General features: G+C 40.2%; 2 protein-coding genes across 3 annotated transcripts in view; one reads left to right on the plus strand and one right to left on the minus strand.

The window, feature by feature from the left end:
* The window catches only part of LOC128737532 (acireductone dioxygenase), a 389,037-nt gene that overhangs the window by 342,670 nt on the left and 28,158 nt on the right, over nucleotides 1-18,209 (plus strand). The gene's annotated exons all lie outside the window — the stretch shown is intronic.
* LOC128737516 (PHD finger protein rhinoceros) overlaps nucleotides 1-18,209 on the minus strand; it is a 43,227-nt gene that overhangs the window by 19,373 nt on the left and 5,645 nt on the right. The window contains exons 1-2 of one of the 2 annotated variants that reach the window (XM_053832172.1): nucleotides 9,235-9,584; nucleotides 5,900-6,014 (exon numbers count right to left, since the gene is read on the minus strand). The gene's annotated coding sequence lies outside the window, so the exon portion shown is untranslated. Of the gene's footprint in view, nucleotides 1-5,899; nucleotides 6,015-9,234; nucleotides 9,585-18,209 lie in introns of those variants that run through there. The other variant, XM_053832173.1, reaches the window with a different exon arrangement.

Here is an 18,209-nt window from a genome sequence, read left to right on the forward strand (position 1 = left end):
ACCGATCTACTACCAAATTCATTGATATCAATACTTGTACGCGATAAGTACTTTATTATGAGCTTTCCAGCTAAGCTTTTACGACAAACCTCATAAAAGATCATATTCTTTGGTTGATTGCGTTGCGAAATATAACAATCACAGGGTTCCAGTAAACATAAACAACGTGAAAAAGATCTTGTTCTCGCCGCTAGGTAAGATTTAACATCGCGATTGACTGCTAATGTCGCTAAAAAAACGAAGTATTATTATAGTTGACAATAAAGATTCGCCGTTTGTCACGAACTGTGCAGATCATGCATGTGGCGATAACTCACAGACTAGATCAAAATCATTTTTTAGCATTTTATGTTCCATTCATGCTTGAGAAGGAGGTATGGTCTGACTACTATTAAAGCTTTTTTTTTTATTTTCATAGTTGAGAAAATAGAAATTTTATACGTTTTTCTATGTTAACAGGTAAATTTCCTCTTTGTAGCGATATTGACAAGATTGACAGACTTGTTAACAGATAAAATGCCCGGTCTCGACATATTTCTTTGTTTTAGAAATACATCCTAAAAAGATTTAGACGCTTAAATTCGGTAATGTACTTCGTTTTGGATGTATTTGTCCGCTCTACTCTTCATTTTCTGTATCTCAAACTCTCACAATCAACTAGTGCAGTTAACTGGTCAGCTTTCCTGCTTCCCTCCTTAATGATCTTCGCTCCGAAGACGACGTCCTTCCCAGCCGATTGACTGTTCTTCAGCTGATTGATGACCGCCTTGCGTCTATCGCTGGCACTCCTTCCAAGTTTGTCGCACCGACGAAATCGCTTTCCCCGCCGTCATAGTTCTCTACCTATTTCGACACATATCTGCTTGCGGTACAAAACCTTTACAGGATGTGTTGAGTTTCCAGTTATGTTTCCGTGTTACATTCACCATTCCCGCATTTGTGTCGCTGATTTTGAGGATGTTCTCTGTTACGCTGATGCTGAGGGCTATTATTATGGTGTTTCAACATTTTTTAAGCCAGTTATCGTATGGTCCAATCTTAGCTGAGAGAGGCTGTTAGAGTCAATATGATTGTAGCACTAGCCCCGCCATTGTCGTGTACTCTAACATCTGGCTGTGAAGTCTGTCGATAACGAAGGGTCAAGTCTTAAAGATGTTTATACCCAAGGCTTTACTTTGCCTTCAGGTCTTCGAGAAGCATTTCGTTTCGGCAGTGCGGCTTTGAGCGAATGTACGGAATTTCGGTTACGCCGTGCGAGACTTAAATGCTATTGGGTGTAGACAAGATTTGGAAGAGCACCTGGTAGACGGCGTTAACCAGCGTAATACCGTAGTTATTACAGCAATCAAGCCGATCCCTCTTGTAGTTAGATGGAACGAATCCTCCTTCTTTCCATTCCTCTGGTTGTGTCTTTTCTTCTTAAACAATGGAAAATATCCAATGAAGGACCTTAACATGTATCTAAAGCTCTGTCCAGTCAAATCTTTTCGGCGGCTCTTTTAGTCTCAACCTGTTCGGGTTCTTTCCGGATCTCCTCGATATTAAACGTTGGGGGGTTACTGTCGGTAGAAGGCAATGCTGGGTTCCGTTCCGCCTGTTTATATCGCCATTGAGGTTCTCATTGAAGAACCGCTTCCACATGTCGGCCACCTTACGTTTGATCGCGATTGGGTTTATGAAATCGGTTCACTTCCCATTGAACTTGGGCGCGTCATTCGCGCCGTTGGATGCTGTTTTAATTCTTCATGATCTTTGTCCTTCTAAAGCTTTTTCCTCCTCGTCCTTTCTCGTCATCGTAGCCACCGTACGAATCGTGTATACTGACGATACTGTAATTCCGGAGTGATTCGCGATTGGGGCTCAACTACAAATTGTAAACAAATCGTTTTATCACACTATCAGCCTTAAAATGACTGATAATATCCTTGGCAAGAATCCTTTCTTCTATTTTAATCGTTAGAATTATTTAAAACAAGTTTTTAGAAATGGCCGATAGAAGTGTTTAATCAAAACACAAGACAATTTGCAGTTTAGCCCCTTTCCTTGTTATGAAGTAACAGGCTTATTTGTAAATCGTTTTGTAAACAGGCGAAACTGCGTTGTTTTCATAACACAGGCGCATTGTAAACAGGCGAAATTAAATAAAAAAATCAAAACAAGGCGAAACAGGGCTGGGCGAATCTCATTGTCAAAATGCTTTGAGGCTCATTCCAAGGGGTTCAACTATAAAACTTAGATTTTGAGCTTGAATGCACAAATTTTATGCAGTATTGTTGTGAAATCATAAGATTGATTTATTCTACACCAATTTATGTGTTTAAACTTGATTTTTGTAACTTTTATTTAAATTAAGATTTGAAAATGTACGGGCAAATTATCACAGTGATATTTCTCATTGTTCACACTTTGTTAGTTGCGCCCTTATCGCGAATCACTCCGGAATTGAGGGAGCGACCTTTTATCTTCAACAGACAGCCTTCCGGTCTATTACACGATCTTGCGTTCTGCCCAGGACTACAAATCCCATGTGCAGCTCGTTGGAGAATCTAACTGTCTGATAAAATTGAGCCTAAATTACCGCCTCGTATCTTTTACACCTTCTTGCCATTGCGACATTTTCTACAGTTTCAGTTCTCTTTGACTCATAAAATTTCATCTTCATTTACTCCTTGCAAACGCTCCATCAGAGTACTTTCTGTACTGCAGCTGAACTCGCCATATATTCGGCTTCACAGATTGAAAGGACAACGATCTGCTGCGTCTGCCGGTTACAGCTTTACGAGATAGCTCCTTCTTACGTAGTAAATCCGTACCCAGCAGTTGACTTTCGGTCCTCATGATCGAATGCCCAGTGGGCATCGGAAAAACCTTGAATCATCGAATTTTCGTTATATGTACGTTTAACGATACTTGCGATGTGTCTCTTAAATAACGTAACAAATGTTTCACTGCATTCCAGTGGTTGTATTACCATTCGCTGCGCGGAATATCATTTCGCGGAAAACCGTTTGGTGGAAAGTACAAAGTACCATTTACCGGAGTAAACTATCTTGCGGAATTGTCTAGGTATAACAAATTCTGCAAGGTGTTGCAAACTTTTTATGATTCAGGGCGTACAGTATATTCCGCGTTTTGGTTAACTGCGAAATGTTATACAATTGTTCCAATGTCTTCCAGCACATTAAGACGGTTTAAGACATTTACATCACAACAAATGTCAAGACAATACGAGCGCTTTGGGCCAAATACATGAGACATCCAACAGTTTCTTGGTATGATACGCTTTTTGCTGGCTCCTTAGCAGTTAGACACATCTTCCTGCTCAACTTCTCGCTCACGTTCATTGGTGTGTTAACCGTCTTACATAGTTAGCCATATTAAATCTGCTCAACATTGCTTCTATATATGACTTCTGATTCAGAGTAATCTTTGCATCTATTTTCGTAATTCGAATTCCCAAAACATGTTTGACCTGACCCATGTCATTCATCTTAAATTCTTTACATAATTTTCCTTTTATTTAGTTCTTCCTGAATTTGCAGTTTGCATTAGAACATCGTCCACATACGTCCAATATCAATAATTGATATATTTCTCCATTGACACCCGAACAGAATGGAATGTGCATACTTATTTTTTGTCTTAATCTTTTTTGTTTCAATATCAATCTTTGTATGGCAAAACATGACAAATCGCAATTGAAGATATAATTAACAAAAGGGCGAAAGTCGCAAGCGTAAACAAACCGAGTGAGGGTTGATTTTCCTATGCTAGTCCAGCAAAAAATAACTCTCACCCGTGTTGTTTACATTCGCCCTTTTGCTAACACTATCTCTAGAATTTCGCTACTGAGACACAAAAGAATCTGCATTAAAATCAGCGATGTTATAGAAATAACTTTTTTTCAATGCATGCCCTGAATACGAGTAGCTGCTATCCCTGCTTCGCTGTTTATACATCCCTGCATCGAAATGCCGACTAATTACTGCACGAGAGCATGCTTGCAGGGTGTTTCGTTACGTAATAGCGCAAAAGTGTAAACATCACACGTAAATTGATTCCTAGAAGTAAGTCACCCAATGAATTGTACTCAATATCAGTTGATAAATTTGAATGAGTCACACCAAGAAGTAAGGCATAGTTCCATTATGCTGGGTGATTTTAAGTAATGAAATGAATAAGGAAAAAAATGACAACCAGTTAAAGGTGTCAAATTAATTTCTTTGAACATACAACATATTTTCCTGTATGCTGCCGTATTTTTTTACAAAAAAAAGCTTCTTGTTTTTTTTTTTGAAATACCACTGCTGATAGCGCTAAAACCGTTTTCACATATAAACGGTGTACCGGCCTTACAGCTGACAACATATCATCAAACTTTATGAACTACCTAGCGAGCTGTGGCAGGTAAACAATTTAAAAGAAGTGTGCTACCGTGCAAGCATCATATTCAAAACAGTATCTAATTCCGAAGAGTTGCAAATTTTTTATAAATATTGACAAAATTCTAGCTATTTAAACAATTTAATCACTACATCTTATGATTTCATATTATTAAAATGGTTTAAATAGCTGGAGTTCTATCAATATTTAAGAAAAATTTGTAACTGTTCAGAATTAGGCACTGTTTTGAATATGATGCTTGCACGGTATTGCAATGTTTAATGTTTTGTTTATAAATTACCATAATAATATAACATGTAACAGCATTTTTTTAGCAAAAACTATCAGGCACATTTGTTATCCTTTTACTGCTGCGCTGATTTGTGTTTGTAACTTTGAATTATACTTTAATAATTCGCTATGACAATGTTGAACGCAGACACTGACGCGACGAACGAGAAGACCCATCGGAGGTTGTGACCGATTTCATGTTCAGATTGCTTGCAAATCCTCGTACAAGTTTAGATTGCTTATCACTTTGGACATCGAATAAACCCGAGAATGTGCACGTTTCCAGTACATTTTGCGTTGATAATTCACATCGAAAGGCAAATAAACAAATCACAATTAAACATGACGACATCAAGCTTCACACGTTGTAGGCAGGGCTAGCACACACACGCACACATCCAAACAGCTCTCGAGTAGCACTACACCAATGTATCCACGCCATGTCATTATTGTTGCTATTGGTGTTTTTTCCTTTCAGTCATTATAGCACTATTTGTTCTCCTTTCGTTTCTTCATGTCGTGATGATGTGTACATGGCTCGCAATGTACCGATATTCTCACATATGCAGATTTCTCTATCAGTTTTATGTTTCTTTTTGGCACTTAGATTTTCAAACTATGCGTAAGCGCACGTACTTCATAGACACAAAGCGTAGTGAAAAATACAGTAAAAAAATAACAGAAAGAAAAAATATCAAAACCTTTTTTCCTTCATATTCACAATATTTTTTTCACTGTCATAGCTATGTCAGGTTAATCGTCATTACTGCTTATTCCATACTTCTTTCGAACCACAGCATTGGCGGGTTGCGCCTTCTCTTTACACAACGTTCACTTGAAGCGAAAGCAACTATAGGAACATCGAAGGATTTTCTCACCCGCACACAATCATAGAGCACGGCGCTAACTATACGTGATCAATAACTCTCACTTATTGCCTGTGTATTTTTTAATGATGGATGCTGTGACAGTATTCCATCTATTTTACCAATGACTCACACTTCCACATCCGGAATCGTTCCGAATATTGTCGACGATCAAGTGAATCATAGACATAGTGAATTGAACAATATATTTTTCTAGGCAAAGAAAAAAAAAGAAGAGAATGACCCTTTGCGATCAAGTAGCAACAAAACGTCAAAACTTCAGCAGCATCGTTATTACTATTTCCTGGTGTGAAGGTGTCCGTGACAGCTTGAAAGAGAAATCTATTACACATACTCACGTTTCTCTGTTTGCTTGCGAATCAATCGATTTACTTTTATCCGCAGAAATTTAAACTGCTGCTACCGTTTCCCACTGTGGGGTCATGTGTGACACATTTACAAATCCTTATGTTTCTGAAAGATGAAATTATACAGAGAAAACAAACAAATTAGTAAACGTAGATTATCTGAATTACATACAAGCATATTTTCAATTGTGAAACATCTGTTCACTCATTAAAACAAACAATATTTGCAAATGGTATGTTGTCCAGCAAACATATCAACGCTTTTACTCGTTGCATTTGAAAATAATTTGTACACTAAAGTCGCTTTTTACGCAATTTTTCCACGCAGATTTCTAAATTTACGCGAATTTTGGAATGTATGCGTGTTACATCCTTCACGTAAAAAGTGATTTGAGTGAGAGTTACCTTTGTTGTGCTGGTAACTCAAAAGTAGCTGTTTTTCTGCTAATAGTAACCGGATCATGTTTTTTACAGCCGAATTATTTTTATGCAAAATTGTTCTATGCAAAAATCTAGTGAAATCGATAAACGCATGATATAGCGATCCGAAAATCGAGCAAAATAAAAATTACAAAATCTTTTCCGAAAACACTTTTTGATACCGCAATGGATTATCCTTTTGCCAGTGTATGGTGGGTGGGATAAATCGGTTAGTATGTTTGACCACATTGTAATAATCGGACATGAATATATTTAAATATTTAACATTATATTGTACCTACTTTGAAAAACCTGATGCCGAAAACATTGAGAAAAGATTAAACGCGAAAATGTTGTTGTACAATTCGACAAAGCTCAACATTTTCCAACAGTTGTTACGCAAATTTAAAAATTACTATATTGTAAAGAAAAAACTTGAAATATTACTAGAAATTTGTTAGTTTAAATTAAGTTTATATTTTGTCAAATGCCTACATCCTGTAATTTTAAAAAGATTTCTTTTGTGAAGTTTGAGAGCTGGATTAATCGCGATATAGTAAAACTAAAAACGATGGAAAAGCAAAACAAGTTATAACTATTTTTTAGTGTGTTCTGCAATTTTTACATTAATTTATACAAAATTTTTTAAAAGAAAATAATTCTGTGGTCTGATTTGCATCCATTAATCTTCTCAAAAAGAATAAAATTTTGCTAACATATATATTGTGTAAATGAATATTGATTACTTTTACACTAACCTACTACAGTCTACAGACAAACCAGTTACAAGACGTTTATAACATATTGCACATTCTTTTCATTCTACATGAAAGAAAATATGCTGTATGACGTTATCTATTTTGAGATAATCTTTACCCATATTATCCCATTATTTTTTCAAACAAGACATCAGTCGTTACTGAATTCTTGTAGCATAACGATAAAATCCAGGGGCTTGCGACGGGTGCCATGTTTTTGCTGCCAACATCTCAGCACATCTCGACAAGGTTGGCAGCAAATTTACCTGTCAGACGGGCGCTTTTCCTGCAATAGCGCCCTTCGTTAAGTCGACTGTCAAACACCGTTCGTTAAGATAGGGATAGCATCCCGCTGATAAAACCGATTGTCTTATCAGTTGTCACTACGGACCTGGGAAGCAAAAGCGTGCTTACATGTAATAATTCGTTTATTCTTGACAGTTCTTGAGATTTATATTAATGTCAATACTGACATGCCAAAAATTTACTAGGTATTTGTATCGCTTAGAAAACGTTCATCAATAATTGATGCAAATATCGCTAAAATCCATGTTTACTTTCTCGTACTTCTGAAGTGTACTACAATATAGTAAATAAACACGCAGTTATACGTTAAAAATTTGTATTATTTACGGAAATTTAACTGTAGTAAAATGCTGAAACAACCTAAAACATGAAAGCGTCAATTGCTTATGTCTCACTCAGTAGCTAGATTTTGAAGCACCATTCAATAGAACCAACATTGCAGCAGGTATTTGTCCTTAATTTTATAAATTTTTCAGCTAAAAACTGCAACTACTTATGTTTAGGGGTGGTATTCATCCAGTTCTGCCACATGCCAGTATAGATGATTCGGTATTGAAAACTTTTTCGATGCCTAATCTAAATGCAAAAATTAAATTCACTGTAAGAAATCGGGATGTTTGTAAACAATGTATAATCCATGAAAAAAAAACGTTCTATGCCATGCGACAGTTCATTACCTTCCATACAAATATTAGGTACTAAGTTTTTGGCGTCGTCGTCTTGCTCTCAACTAGGATTCATGCAAGTGGCAACGAGCGGATTGATTTGGCAGCAACCGTCGTGGTGAAAACGTACGTGTTTTTTTAATGCGCTTCCCCACCGTGCTCTTACTTCGTCTTTATTGACGACTAGCTAGCAAACTATACCATCCACCGCAGCACAGCATACAACACAAACACTCCAAGGCGATTCGTGATGTTTCTGCGACCGACCAGCAGCAGGATGACGATAAGTGTTGGTTTTGTTGCTGCTGCTGCTGGCTGCAATGATGAATGGAGTAGAGTGCGCCCCAGAAAGGGGGAAGGGTATGGAATGTGTAGGGTGTATAGTAACGGGCCACCGTCATCGTCACCACCACTATCACCTTTGAAACTAACTACACAGCACTGTAGCAGTATCGTTAAGCGCTGTAAAAAATCAGTGTTGCTAGAATACGTCATCAACATTTGAACAATCCCTTTAATATGTGTTCTTATGAAAATGATTCAAACTAGATCAAAGAGCCTGCGGTCAGAAGTGCTATGTACCGCTAAAGAGTTTAGCACAACTAAAAAAGTTGTACGTAAACAAAATTTCGCATGGTAATTTCATAAGAATGATTTCTGCCAATTACTATGGCTGTGTGTACACACCCAGCCAGCTGGCAACATTGAGCACAAGCTTTATTCACGGACATCTTCGCCCTGTATATGAGACGAACGAAGGCTGCGAGCGAGAAGAGTGACGATTTAACCAGCCAGAAGAGCGGCGCAAGAGTAACTGCTATAACTGATTGTATGATGTAGGTAGAGTAGAGACGCAGATAGGTAATGGACGGTCTAAGCAAGCAGCTTTCGGTGTAAAGGACCGAGGGAGGAATCATTATGACGAAGAGTAATCCTTTTTTTCATGCCAGGACCAGATCTCCAGGTTCTACATTTTCTCCATCATTTTTTTTTTCTTGTATGGCATATACAAATTCCGTGTATATTAGTTATATCCAAACCAAACTGAGACGAGATATTAACAAATCGATTTCCGCGATCCCCATTTTGCAAGTGCATTTTTGCGTTCTTTGCTACTGCGGAACACCTCCGCTAGGAGCCAATAATCCATAATGTAGCACACACACAATTAACTCACTTTTTCCTCCAATTGTGCAATGTCCAGAAAGGAAAAATTGTAGCTTCAAATTTTACAATATTCATCGTCGCTGCTGGTCTTTTTCTTCTTTTAATAAATCATGTAGCAGCTTTTCACTGTGGCTGCTGTTGAATGATCAAAAGTGCTACTGCGAAGTCTTCCAACAGTGAAAAGTTCCTCACAAGAGTAAACAACAATTATTGCTCGCCATTGTTTTCACGAAATATTTTGCTCGGAACTAACGGTTTCACCAAAAACTGGCCACCCGAGGGCCCGCGGTCACGTCACGCGCCCGTTAGATACTATTATTTTGCACCCGAATCAAATTAAATGCGTTTAATTCGAGAAAATAATCGACACGGCGAGACAGCACCGCCATTATAATTTTCCATCTTTTTCTTGATGGTGTGCGTTCTCCTCCTTCTTGACCACTTATTCTCTCTCTCGTTCTGGCATACATTTTGTTCGCGTTTTCGCTATCCTATTCGAACGATCTTCGAACTTCGAAATATTTTCTGATGAAAAAGAAAGACCAAGGTATCCGTTGTTACAGGTGAACGATTGGGCGGAGTAACGGTGAATAAATGTTTCGGTTTTCCATGCGTCACCATCACGATAAAAAATTATAAAACATGGCATTGTTTACCTTTATGAAGCATAAAGAGTGCATAGCGCGTTAAAACGGCTAGCTCAAAACTTTGGCAAATTGCAAGCATTGCTTGATTTGTTGTCACACTTTATAGTAAATGTTGTTTGCAGATTTCATATAAATTTATGAGTTTATGCTTAGCGAACAAAGCATAGCAAAACAACATATAACAAAAACAATCAAAGTTTACGCAAAAACATTCGCCTTTTGCGCATAAATCCATCTCTTGTAGTCTTGTGCATTCATAGAAATGCACAATGGAGTTTTTTTTTTGTTAGATTATAGTCACTTTAACAGGTTGGGTCATTCGTGACTTCTGCGGGGTTGGGATTTGAACCCGGGTCCTCGGCGTGAGGCGTGAATGCTAACCACTACGCCGGGACTGACCCCGACAATGGAGTGATTGTGCAAGATACTGACTATCAGACTATCTTCAGTATTCTTTTCTCTTTGAGACATTTTTATAGTCTTTTGCCTAAGTGCCAGTGTATTAGTGATCTGGGACACAAAATCTCTAATCCAGGTAAAATTGTATGCAAAATGTGCTTGACTAACGTTTATTTTGAATATTCCAGAATTTGCAGTCCGTTAGTAACACTCAAAAGTATTTTAGTGATAAGTTTACAAGATAAATATGTTGTTTGCGGGCATTGTATTGTGTCATATCATGGTCATGGTTATGTGGAGAAATAGACGGTTTTTGGAGGTCTATTCACTTCCAGGTGTAAGATTCCAAGAATTCTTAACGCATAATTCACAGAGACTTTATTTATTTTGATATTGTTGAAGGGAATTGAACAGTTTTCGTGTACGAGCATGCTGTAAAGCATTAGAAAGACAAGATAGGAATGACTTCATCTATAAATTAAAATTTGTAGGCGGTGAGCAAAAGTGCTGTATTTATAGTTTAATATCCACAGAATTGTGAGTTCATTTTTACTCATTTAGTGTTTAGAATCTAGCCTGGTCAACCTTCAGGTTAGCAGATTGTCAGATATAAATATTGAATGCACATGTAGAATCCTATTGAGCTTGATGACGTTTGCCGCACGCACACATCGACGCGCGATTTGTTGTTGCTGTTGTTAGATTTTATATTGATTTTACACGTTTGTTTTTGTTTTCCCCCAGTTATACCCCGGTAAAAAACATACGTTTGAGTGAAAAACGATAAGTTTTTTAACCCTTAGCAAGCTCTATTGAGTAAACTAAAGGGAAACTTTAGGGTGCATCCAAGTTGTATTATAAGTATCTAGTTCGAATGTTCGTTATTCTTGCACTTCTCTTTGCAAAAGGCAGCATTTATTTAAATATGTTATGAAATATTAGGTATTTGAGTTAGAAACTAGCAAATAGCAGCGTGTTTTGTTATGCCGAATCACCATTCTTTTAATTTGTCCGCATAGAAACCGACTAACTAAACTGGTTAAACTTTTTTACTCACTGCTTGTGGAAAATAAATGACAAAATAGCAACGAAAAGCGTAAATAAACACTATTTTCTGCAAAATTTACTATTGAACGCGACTTGGATTGACTATTGTTTTGATGTAATGTGTGCCCCCCACAAGTCGCATATGTGTTAGTGAGCAAAGCCCTATTGAGCTTGATGATATATTTACGCACACATACGCGCTCGATTTGTTGCTGTTGTTGGTAGATTTAAGGTTCAAACACGAATCGCTGATTTCTGGAATTTCAAAAGCAGTTTTTGTAAAAACTCAAAACGATATGTTCACGAAAATTTTTCATTGCATTCTTTGCGTCTGTCAGAACACAATGATAAATTTTTCTTAAAGATATCTGTTGTTTTAAACATAAAAACTAGGATTGCTCAGTGAGGTCATTGTGTCATAGCAGGGCTTGAAAAGGGATCGCAAGTTGAATGTGACTGCCGTGAATGCGAACTTTCCGCATTCAAACTCCGCTTTTTGAACGATCATTTGACTGTTTTTCTTATCCAGTCAATCTGCCGCTTGTGCTGCTGCCGTCTTACAATTCATGCGGCATCTCAGCAAAAGCAAACAGTCAATCTCCCGTTTTGCTTTGCGCTTTGAGAATATAAACTGCAAACTGACTGGAAGCATACGGTGACGTATTTTTTCGTTTCTCTTTTTGTCTCCAAATCGGCTGCTCACAGTAATAGTTTGTCACCCGGACGTCGGTCCGACGCAAGCGAAATATTCGTTTGTATTGGACGGAGTCCGACCGACTTCTCCATGCACATGTAGTGGTTGTTTTTTTGTAGTATTGAATCATACGATTGTGCGGTCGCTTTTCGTTAGCGTGGTGATTGCCAGTCATTTGACTGTTTTGCAGTCATTCGCTGCTCCAAACGGTAAAGGCAACTTGATCGAAACGAAAATGTCAAAAAGTTTTAGAACGCGTTCATTCTGTTGCGTGCATTCGGCGTTTGACTGAGCAAACTGCCAGTTGTGTTATGCATAGCGTTCGTATTCCACCTCTAAACGGACGGTGTGAACTTGAATGCGCGTTGGTGTGACTGCGGTAGAAAAAAAGGATCGGTCGAAGCCCTGGTGTCATAGTTCGTCATGCATTGTCGTACTGCAGTCTATTCGTCTTAGCCGGAAAACGCCACAACCATCCTCCTTCATATCCACAATTTCATATCTAGGTGCCTTGTAATGTAGTCGTCTACCAACAGCCCTAAGTCCAGAGCTCACTGGGGGATATATTGCAACTAATTTTCAATAACCCATGGCTTGCGAAGCCTATGAGACGTGGGAAACTGTGTCCTACTCTTCCCTAGATTTGGTCATCATTAGTTTGCAATTTAGTGAAATATTAGACCATGATCTCAAACCTTTCTTTCTTGGTCTATGACTGAAAACTACATGTGACTATAATTAGACTATTTCCCTTCCTTTAACATTTTATTACTGGCTTTTTAGAAATGAATTAAATAACACTTACTATGAAAAATCTGCTTTGCTCATTCTTGTTTTTCTCCCTTTTTTCTGTTTTACTCTGTTTTCTTCTCCGTATTCTCTTTTCTATCTCTTTTTTCTTTTTTCACTTTTCTCTTCTCTCGTCAAATCTTTCGTTCTCTAGTTTATTCCTATTTTGTTCTGTAATTCTGTTTTTACCGGATTACGGCGCTGAATATACCATATTCGATTGTAGTTGTGGTACGTTCGGACTACGCCCTTTATTGAAATTCCAGATCCGAGTTCAATCCTCGCGCTGTTTCTTCGTTGTCAGTGACAACTTGTCACTGAATCCCTCAAATTCTTCGCCCTCTATGGAACTTCCACTATCCCAAGCCGAATCACTTGAGGTTTCATACACTGATTCCACCATTGTATGGAACAGTTTCTTAGTCAGGTCTTTTAGCTTTATTTTATTCTCCGCTCCTGTCAATGTCTTGGCGAATGCAGGTTCGCCAAGTATGTGCCGGTTTTCCCATCCTCTTTGGACCTTCTTCTTCTTCTTCAGCAGCATAGAGCCGGGGTGGCTCGTGCTGTTTCAAGCACTCGTCTCCATTCAACTCGGTCTTGGGCCACTCGTCGCCAATTTCCTAGTCGTCTCAGAAGTCGCAAATCGCTTTCGACCTGGTCGAGCCATCGTGCACGTTGGGCCCCCTTGTTCCTGGTGCCGGTGGGGTTGTTGAAGAGGACCGTTTTCGTCGCACTGTCGTCCGGCATCCTTACGACGTGTCCGGCCCACCGTAGCCTGCTAACTTTCGCTAGATGTACGATGGGAGTCTCCCCAAGCAGTGCCTGTAGCTCGTGATTCATACGCCTCCGCCACTCTCCGCTTTCAGTTTGTACTCCGCCAAATATCGTCCGCAGCACTTTCCGCTCAAACACGGCAAGGGCGCGTATGTCCTCCGTAAGCAGCGTCACGGCTTCAAGTCCATAAAGAACTACCGGTCTAATAATGGTTTTGTACATTGTTAGCTTCGTGCGGCGGCGTATGCTTCCTGATCGTAGCGTTTTACGAAGGGCAAAGTAGGCCCGATTTCCCGCTTGGATGCGCCGCTGGATCTCCTTACTAGTGTTGTTGTCCGCGGTCACCAGCGATCCCAAATACACGAACTCTTCTACCACTTCTAGTTCGTCGCCGTCAACGGTTACCGTCCGTGGGAGGCGCGCATTTGTTTCCTTTGAGCCTCTTCCTTTCATGTATTTGGTCTTCGACGCATTTATTTTTAGCCCAATTCTCCTAGACTCCGCTTTCAGTCTGGCGTAGATTGCCTCCGCCGTCGCAAAGTTCCTGGCTATGTTATCGAAGTCATCTGCAAAGCCTAGAAGTTGGCTACTCTTGGTAAAAATCGTGCCTCTCGTTTCAATGCCCGCTCGTCGGATCACCCCCTCAAGAGCGATGTTGAACAGCATGCAGGATAGACCGTCACCTTGTCTCAACCCTCGTCGCGTCTCGAAGGGACTCGAGTGTCCCAGAGATGCGTACGAAACACATCACTCGATCCAATGTAGCTCTGATCAGTCGCGTCAGTTTGTCCGGAAAACCGTATTCGTGCATTATCTGCCATAGCTTGTCTCGATCGACTGTATCGTATGCTGCTTTGAAATCGATAAAGATCTCTCTTTGGACCATTCAACCTGAATTTTAGTGCCTTTCTGAGGATGCTCGCAATGCCTCTTCTTAGAATGTGTATATGTCCATAGTAATTCAGTCTTGCCACGCGAATCTTGTTGTTAATTGTGCAACCCTCCAACCAGTTGTGTGGACTGTCATTTTCAGTTAGCTGAGGCGTGCTTCCACTATCCCTTGCACCGTCTACCGTTGCATCAGCATCCTCATTATGTAGTGTCTCGTTAGCTTTGTTTCCGGCTTCATCGCTTTGCGAATCATCTGTCTCTGTCGAGCAGTCATCTTTGGTCATACTCCTTTGTATGAAGATCATGCCATTCTTTATGCGCCTCATTGAATTTTGATTCCTTTTTAGAATCGTCGCCGCTTTCATTGAATAGGTGATCACAGGTGTGATGATGCCGAGATACACCCTCCTGACTGTGGGCCAGTTGAGCGAATGGTCTTTCAAGAACGAGAACAGCGCATAGAAGGCTTTGTATGCTTTCTTTATCCGTTCCGTTGTTGTGGCACTCCGCGTTAGACTGCTCGTTATGTAGGCTCCGAGGTATCGCAGGTTCATGACTACTGTGAGTTCGTTTTTTCTAAAATGAACAACTGTATCTGGTCTCGTGTTATTTATAAAATAAGGATTGCATATGATCACTCTTGTTTTTTTCGTGTTGATCTCTAATCCAATGGATTGTAGCAGCGGTTCCAACAAGTCCAACAGCCTCTCTACGTCGTCTTCATGCTCGCATATAAACAAAATGTCATCTGCGTATCCAATAACACACGGGAGCCGAATGGTGTCCACATGGTCTAGTTTTAGGTCTGGGAGGAATAAGCATAAACATAAGCATAGGATACCGCCCGTGTGCTGCTACTCCGTTATTGACCAGAACCGATTGTAATTGCAAAATGATTGCAAAATTGCGAAAACTACGCTCAACTTGAACTTATAACCTATACCTGAAAATAAAAATCAGGGATAAAATGAGCCAATATAGTCCCTAAGTTGATAAGCATTTCCTCCTATAAACGCTAATATGCAGATATAGCGCCCCACACGCTTCCTAGTTTTAGGTCTGGGAGGAATTGCTGCAAAGTCAATAAAACGTGGTGGAGCATGAGAATAAACAACTGGAGGCTTAGTGGACATCCTTGTTTAATCCTTTTCTATTTTTTCACTGAGCTCGTTGGTTGGTCAAACCACTGAATTGAAGTAGTTTCGCATGAACATTGTAACAGTATTCTGTTATTTTGTATCGGGACTGGTCAAAACGCTATAAGGAATCAATGCTCAATGATAAAACAAATGGTACTTTCATGTTTGTCGTATTTCAATTCAATTAACAGATCCTCGGGTGTTCGTGTCCTTCAGGTAGAGGTTCTTAAACTTGCCGGCTGAAAGGCCTGAGCAGCCGATAAATTAAAGAACAGATAGTAAGGCTGTATGTGAACATTTTCATATTATTTTAAAAACTACTTTTCATAAAGCTAATCTGACACATTATCACCTTCGAGGTCACACACGTCGACTGCTGCATACCGACCTTAAATACTGGGTGCATCGATGCAACGTTGCACCAAGTCCTGCAAGTATTCCTACAGTTGCTTTGCACCGCTACACGCATCTCAGCATGCGAGAGCGCTCGTTATCAAGGTACCGTGTTGATCGTGCAGATGGCCTTCTGGTGTACTGCAGTGGTACTTGCAGCTAGTGTGCCCGCTCGATTGCGCTCACGTTGGAGTGTCTCAACCCTGCCTCCCTCAGGCTAATCAACGATCGACCTCTTCGATTCACGCTGCTACGCGAAGTATGGTGGCGTCCACCGTCTAGTTTAACACTGCAAGGAAAAGGCCCTGACATACGAGTTACATATTTTGCACTCATTTCACCTCCTCGGAAGGCCTTTCTTTATCGTTAATCGGTGTGCTTCTCTGTTCGCACACAGTGCAGGTATAATAGTGAGATTTTGTCTGGTGGGATAACAATGCCGATTATTCTATGGCAATTCAATGGCGGCCGAAAACAATTACCTTGAACGACCATGCGGTGCGAGTATCCAAATTTCCACCTCCGCTGAATTTTCTTTGGCGTTCTGCCGTTTCAATTGAAAGCACTTTTGTACGTGGATTGTAGACTTCAGTTACCTGATTTTCCTTTTACACTTGACTAACGTAACAACGTGGCAATTTCTTTTGACTTGATTGCACCGGTCGATAGATGAGAATGAGACACTTCACTTCTAGTCGCTTGCAATTCGTTCTATGTTAACACGGCTGAAAGAGAGCCAGAGAGAGCGATAACTGCTCCAGAGAGGTTTTACGATCGTTTGACATGCTTGTGCGTGGTGAATTTCCGTAAGAGATTGCGATCGGCGACTTTATGTATCATGTCATGGTTGATCGGTAAAATCACAGTGGTTGACCAATTTTTGGTACGATGACTTTCGTCAGTGCAATTCATAATGTAACAACACTCCGCGAAGATTCGGTCGATCAAAGCCTAAGACAAAACTGAAAATTCTTGGTATTAGGCCGCATCAGATAACTATTGATACAAAGTACAGAATTATGAACACTGGACTAAAACTGAATATTAGGGTAACCAACCTATTTTGGACCCCATCAGCAGCTGTACATAATTTGGACACTTGCATTTGATTTTGCTGTAACTGTCCAAATTATATACAGCTACTGATGGGGTCCAAAATACGTTGGTTACCCTACGTCCTACATCACCATTGCGTAGCGCGTAGCATTGCGAAGCTGTGTCTCGCTTGTACGAGCAAATGTTTGCCGTATTTCGTGAATTGTTGTCGCTGAAAAAACTTCGTCGTTCTTGTGGTAGAAGGCAACCTTGGTGGAATAGTGAGCTGCAGTATCAACGAAATCGTCTTCACAAGACTAGGAAACAATATTTTCGGTCGAAAGATGAACAGCGTAAAGTTGCATTGCGTACAATAGAGAGCGAATATAACTCTGCATGTACATTGCTTTCGCTGCTATATTCATCGTATGGAAGGAAAGTTAACGCGTGATCCCAAGTCGTTCTGTTCTTACGTGATAGTAGGAAGCAGCCAACTGGAATCCCTCATCGTGTTCGTTACAATGACAATGTAGCCGAGTCGCAGTTGCAATTAGCAAATCTATTCTCATCAGTTTTTCGAAACTTGACTTAATCAGCTCCAGGTCGTGGTTTCCTCTGCTGTACAAAAAAGTCGTCTCCATTCCACTTGGTTCATGGCCGCGATTCGCCAGCTACATAAGCTGCGTAGGGTCCGCAGGTCGCCTTCCACTTGATCGATCCATGTTGCTCGCTGCGCGCCCCGCCGTTTCGTTCCAGTCTGATCGTTATTGAGAACTATTTTAACCGGGCTGTCGTCCGACATCCTCACGACGTGCCCAGCCCATTGCAGTCGACTGATTTTTGCGGTGCGAGCGATGGGTGGTTCCCTAAGCAACTGATGCAATTCATGGTTCGTTCGCCTCCTCCACATTCCGTCTTCCATCTGCACTCCGCCGTAGATGGTGCGCAACACCTTCCGTTCGGAAACACTAAGGGCACGTTGGTCCTCCACGAGCATAGTTCATCTCTCATGGCCGTAAAGGACTACCGGTCTAATCAGTGTCTTGTAGATTGTTAACTTCGTGCGGTGGCGCAGCGTCCTACGGAGTTCAAAGTAGGCACGATTTCCTGCCATAATGCGTCTTTGTATGTCTCTGCTGGTGTCGTTGTCTGCGGTAATCAGTGAGCCCAGATTCAC

Source organism: Sabethes cyaneus, chromosome 2 (genome assembly GCF_943734655.1).
Source record: "Sabethes cyaneus chromosome 2, idSabCyanKW18_F2, whole genome shotgun sequence".
NCBI lineage: Eukaryota > Metazoa > Arthropoda > Insecta > Diptera > Culicidae > Sabethes > Sabethes cyaneus.